Below are 6,000 nucleotides of genomic sequence, written 5' to 3'. Positions count from 1 at the left end.
CACTTCCCGAGGCTACCTGTCCAATGTCCATCATCCCAAACAGGTGTTTTCCCAGTTCCCCGTTATTCTCCTCTTCCTGGACCATCAGCAGCGGAAAGTCGTCCTAGTTATGGGCGCTATCGGGCACTGCTAACAATCAGCTAACAAGCTAGGCAGCCATCCGCTCGTCCTTTATCGAGCTCATCACGCTTGTCCTCGAGCCACCACCCCGTTCCCGTCCCAATTCACGCTTCGGTCACAGGCACCCCACATGATCACTTCTAGCTCTTCCCTCGGTCACCTATTGCCGTGCCCTTTGCTCACCTCTTGTCGTCATTCCCGTCCATCCATCCCTCTATTCCCATTCCCCTCATTCCCCGTCCGTGCCCCCAAACCCGTTCTCCGGCGCCGTTCCGGCTCGCGCTCCACCCGGTCTCGGTCGGCCGGCCGGCTGTCACCCCGCCGGCGATCCCCGCGCCGATACGTCGCTCGACATATGTCCCCGATTTGTCGACGACTGGTTGCAGTCGCGGCGGTCCGAGCCGACGTGCTGACGGCTGCGGGCTCTGGCGTGTGTCAGAGTGAGTGAGGAGGGGAGGGGAGGGAGGCTGCGTGGATGACGCGTGTATATGTGAGATGAGTGCGTGAGCGCGAGAACATGCACACAGCACACTGCATACATTACGCATGTGCTGTAATGGCGTGGGCATTGACCTCGTCATTCCAGCCATATAATTGTGAAATGACGCCCAAGTCCAATTAATCAAATCACATTCGCAAGATAATCAGAGATTGAAACTGCATACAACTCCAGCGGGAATTCAGCGACGAGCCACAAGGCTCTGACAGCGCCAGGATGACATCCAGCAGGCTGAGGCCCCGGCGTTGCGTGGCGCGGCCGTCCGGCGTCCGGTCGGTGCTGAGGCGCGGGTGCACGGTGCAGCGGCCGGCCGTGCACGCGGTGACACCGGCGGTGACACCGGTGCACGGTGACACCGGTGCACGGTGACACCGGTGCACGGTGACACCGACGCGGCCGATACCGTCAGCCGGCTGTCGGTGCAGCGCCACAATGGCACAGCTCCAGACGTGTAACGGCGCCGCGGCCGAGCCGGGCCGGGTCGCCCTCAGCCGCCGTGCGCCGGCCGCCCGATAGACAGTCGATGACAGGCACTTACAACAGTGCAACAATCTGCCAAACAGCTCGCAGTGCAGCGGCGCTGCACGGTCGGCGCGCTGCTGGCGTTCGAGGGTGACACGCGGGCTGAGGACGGCGGTGACGGGCGGCGGTGACGGGTGCGGAGTCGGCGGTGACACGGTGGGACCCAGTCGTCCGGAGCAGACAGCAAGAGCTAGAGAGATGGACTGACAGGTGAACTGAGCCGAGTCTCGAGCTCGCTCGGTTCCTGCGCTAACGAGCCGCGCACTGTGCGATGACGGAGACACAGTCACAGGGGAGGGACTCGACGCAGCACACCGCCACGTCAGACCAGTGGCGCGGGAACTTCTTCCAGACTGGGGGGGCTGAACCATAATAGAAATCAACCTAGGGTACCCCCAAATCTAGTTTTCTCACCGATTTTAGGCCACTTATTTTTCAGACCTTGGCCTTTTCAACAACAACACAAAAAAAAAACGAAAACACTTTTTCAAAAAGTAAGGTATTCCGTCTCAGCTGAGTGAAGAAACTATCGTTTTGGCAACCTGGAGTAAAGGTTTTAATCTGCCAAAATTGAGTTGCCGAGCCATGAAATAGGTGGATTTTTCACTTACATGCTTTCTTCCTTTGTGACCCACAACCCCTAATTTGGGGAGGACAAGCTGCCCAACGGTTCCTGGCCTCATGAAACGTTGTGGGGCACCGCCCCCACGGCCGCAGAGTTGTGGGGGCAAGCTTCCCCCACTGCCCCCTCCCCCGGTTCCCACGCCTATGCATGAATCTATGAAATTATGTTGGTAGATTTCCGATTTCGATTCCTCCAGCTGGGGGGGGGGGGGCTCAAATACATTACGAGCCCCCCCAGCCGAAAAACTGGGGGGGCTCAGCCCCCCCTAGCCCCCCCGGTTCCCGCGCCACTGCGTCAGACCCGCTCTCAGACGGACGGCTTCCTCTGCAGATGACCGGCAGACACGGGACGCCCGGCCGCGTCCCGCCGCGACTCGGACGGGCTGCCAGCGGACCACACAGACTCCCTCCGTCAGCCGTCGGCGGCGAGCTGACCGATCGGTCGCCGGTCAGAGGTCAGCCTTTTGTCGCCGCCAGCGCGTCACCGGGCGACCACACTCGCGCGCCGGCGGCCGGCGCCTTTTTGTGGGCGCTTCTTTGCGCGGCAAAACGCGGCCGGTTTGTTTAGCGCGCCGGCGACACCGGCCGACACGGTGACACCCTGAGAAAGCGGCCGTGGCTAAAAACGCCATCTGTTGTAGTGAGCGGCGGCCAGGTGGACGGACGCGCGACACGAGACGCGACCGCCGTGACACGAGACGCGACCGCCGCGACACGGCGTCACACGCAGCGACCCCGAGCCGCGACACGGAGCGACCCGGCGCTGGGTGGCTTAGGGAACCTGTGGCTGGTTCAGACTGACCCTGATTCAGGCATCGTCAGGCCCCTGAGCCAGCTGCCCGATAGCTGGCCCAAGGAGTGACCTGTGGTCAACTCAGTGGTCACTTGTGGTCGGTTCAGGAGTAACCTGTGGCCGCCTTAGGAGTTCGGCCGGCTCGCGATAGTAGATTAGAATATTGCAATGATAGCATTGTGATAATTACAAAATATCTATGAAGTAAGCTCTTTCATGCTGCATCGCCAGTTCAAATAGTCTTACAAAGTAATCCCGGCGAGCAATGAAACTGTCCCTTTAAAACGGCAGGTAAACGTCGCTCAGAAATCAGCCTGTTATTTTACAAATATAATGGTGGATTGCGCTTACGTGGCATGGACTGCGGTGCCAAGTGCAGATTTCACAGCGCTAATAAAACGTGGAATATCATGTACTGCTTAATTGCACCCAAGCTCATAAAATCTGTTTTGAGTGGCATTAAGCGATTACAAATGTTCAACAAACCTTTGTGTACGGTTTGGCCCATAAAATACATCATCCACCGCACAACAGGCCGCGGTCGCAGCGTCACGAAGTTTCCCAGGGCGACATTCCGGAGTCCTGATACCGAGTGCATATCACGGGCCGGCAGCAGAGCAGTCAGAGGAGGCCCGGCGTCGCTAGGCGCTCGTAACCGCCAGCCGAGTTATTCCGCCCAGTGCCGCCGCAGCGGGCGGCCCGGCTCGAGAGGCCTGCCGCGGCCGCCTCTCTTCACACGGAGTCGGCCGGCGCGCCTTTCAGGCCCAGTGTGACATTGATCCCGAGTTTACAGCAACATCAGCGCTGAAAGACGCCGCTGCCAACACATCACCGCCCGCCTCAATGGCACATTCTCGAGCGCCACAAGGCGGTCGTGATCACCGCTGAATTCCGGCCAGTCAAAGTTGGCCGATTTCTTAGGGCGACTGACAGTGTTTTCGGCAGTGTGGATGGCCACGGTTTCTGCGCGGCCGCGCGCTTTGTCACCTCGTCGCGCGCAATTGTGCGCAGCGCGCGCACACGGGCGCGCCGGCCGGCCGCGCAGCCCCCGCCGCTGAATTAGGACGTAAAAGAGCTGTTTTCTCCTTGTAGATGAGGGGGCCATCATATTTTATCAATACGGGATAATGCCTCAATAGGGTGAAATCACCATAGATCATACCAATGACAGTCATCTTTTTACTCGCAGCGATGGCACAAAGCTATTTGTACCGTTGTTTTTTTCGACTTGTTTGTTGCTCGGTCGATGACAGACGCCGGCGACGTGGCGCGGCGCACCAGTGACAAATGTGAGACGTAATCGTCGCCGCTGCGTCGCTTCACGCCACCGCCATTGTTGTTCGTGTGCTAACGATTTTTACGATGGCGGATGACGTCGCCGCCAGTGTTTGCTCTCTCTCGGGGCGGGGGTGGTGGCGGCGGTGGGGGCGGGGGCGGCGAGCGGTGCAGATGTGCGCGTGGCTGATGGCGTGTAATTGTAGGCACCAGCGGGAGTCGTCAGCTCCCGGCTCCCAGCTCCGCGCCGTCCGGTGCACTCCATTGTTGGTGAGTCGCGTGCAGCGGCAGTGGTGATCGATGCCACTCCGAAACACCGGGGCCCGCGCATCCCGCCAATTCAGCCATGTGACACAGAACTTACTCAAAATACAGGGATATTTTCAAACACGATCTCTGTTGGAAATGACGATCGCTAATGGCCGTATGGATTATGCATGACTATGGAATGACTTTTGTAGCTGGAACTATGATCTATTACCAGGGTCCGCCTCCGCAATGTCTTCTAACGGAAGGATATCTCTCTCGATCTCATGCAGTTTGCAGACGACGAGCTAAACTGATCACATGGCAAAATGCCGATGGATGATTTGTGGTCATTAGCGATATCACCAGCACAGTGTTGCAGCCAAAGACGTGATTCTCGCCGTATAAGAACAACAGCATGGAATATATATGCGACTTTTCTGGGTTTCGCTTTCTTCAAAGGCTCGCAAGTTGTTGACCTGTCGTAGCATTGTGAAAATCCATCAGCGTCCTTCCCTCGTTGGCATGAGAGAATCTCCTTCCCCGAATTTCCACATTATTTTCATTGTGAACATCTGCAGCCCCTTATTAACAAATCAAAGAACTTCAAGAAAAGCTCTCAATAATCAGTTGAGTTTTCGTAACTCGTCAATTTTGGAAAGAAACGAAACGCCAGTCAGTTACAGCACATTAATTTGACAACTCTCATACCATAATTGGCGTAAAATTGTTAGCCTGGCCCTGCTCCTTAACTGTGTGGATGCATTGCTAAATGCATCAGTTCAGTGATCATAATGACTCAGGTTCTATTCCTGGTGCTGCCCATACCGGGCATTTTCGTTTCAATTGTCCGCAAATGCAATAGTGGGATACGCTTTTGAAATTACAGCAGTTCATAAGAGCCTTAAACCGAAGAGCAGAGAAGAGCCTTCAGTTACAAGAGTGAATATTTTCTTAGGAATACGAGGATGTCTGTCTGGCGAATAAATGAATAGCTTCAACATACTTACCGAAAAATAATTAAACGAGTCCAAGTCCCAAGAGTCCTAAATGGTCTCGGCATAAGGCGTTTTCCAAATTAATAAATTACGAAAAACACAAATTCGATAGTGCAGAGTCGATATTTTGAACGTTCGGGAAGCCAACAGCAAGGAACGCTCAGGCTCTCCACATAGGTGCACGTGAACCAGTCCGCAGACCACACACAAGTAACCACGTGCGCACGCGTCCATTTACTGTCATCGGTAATAGTTTCTAAGCCATTATTGTGTTCACGGTGCCTTCCCGCCGGCGATCCCGTCGGTTCCACCCTATCCTCCGGTCAGAGGCGCCACTCCGGGGTGAAATCCCCACTAAGACCTGGGGGTGATTATACAGGGGACGTGGGACTCGCGGTAATCGTGCGGCAGGGCAGCGCCGTGTCGTGTATCCAGGTATACACCGGCCACAGGGAACGACAGACCACACAGCTGAGTGGGCTAACATACGAAGGAGCACCTGTGGCTGCCAGACATTCACAGCAAACATACATGGTACGGCAAATACAGCAGAGATCCAGAATCGATGTTTCGAAATAAACTAACCACATACGAAAAACCTACCACGTGGGAAACGAAATTGAATGGACAAATAAATATTAAACGGGCAACTCCACAAAGCTGAGTGGGCGCGTTTCGTCAAGAAGACTTTTTCAGACACCATATAAAAAAGCAAGACATAAACCAAACAGCCCGACTCATGTTTCTGTAAAATGGACTGCTGCACAGCTCAATTAATGAAACGCGTCTATCAGTTCTTAATAAATGAAACGGCTCAAGGGCCCCGTCAACCGCAAAGGCCAGGGGCCCCTCGCTAGCGAAGTGAGGGGCCCAAACGTACTGAATGACCCTTGGTAGTCCTAAAGATCCCCCAGTGGCTCAAC

Source organism: Amphibalanus amphitrite, unplaced genomic scaffold (genome assembly GCF_019059575.1).
Source record: "Amphibalanus amphitrite isolate SeventyFive unplaced genomic scaffold, NRLGWU_Aamphi_draft 000708F_arrow, whole genome shotgun sequence".
Lineage (NCBI taxonomy): Eukaryota > Metazoa > Arthropoda > Thecostraca > Balanomorpha > Balanidae > Amphibalanus > Amphibalanus amphitrite.
This window is presented reverse-complemented; position numbering follows the sequence as displayed.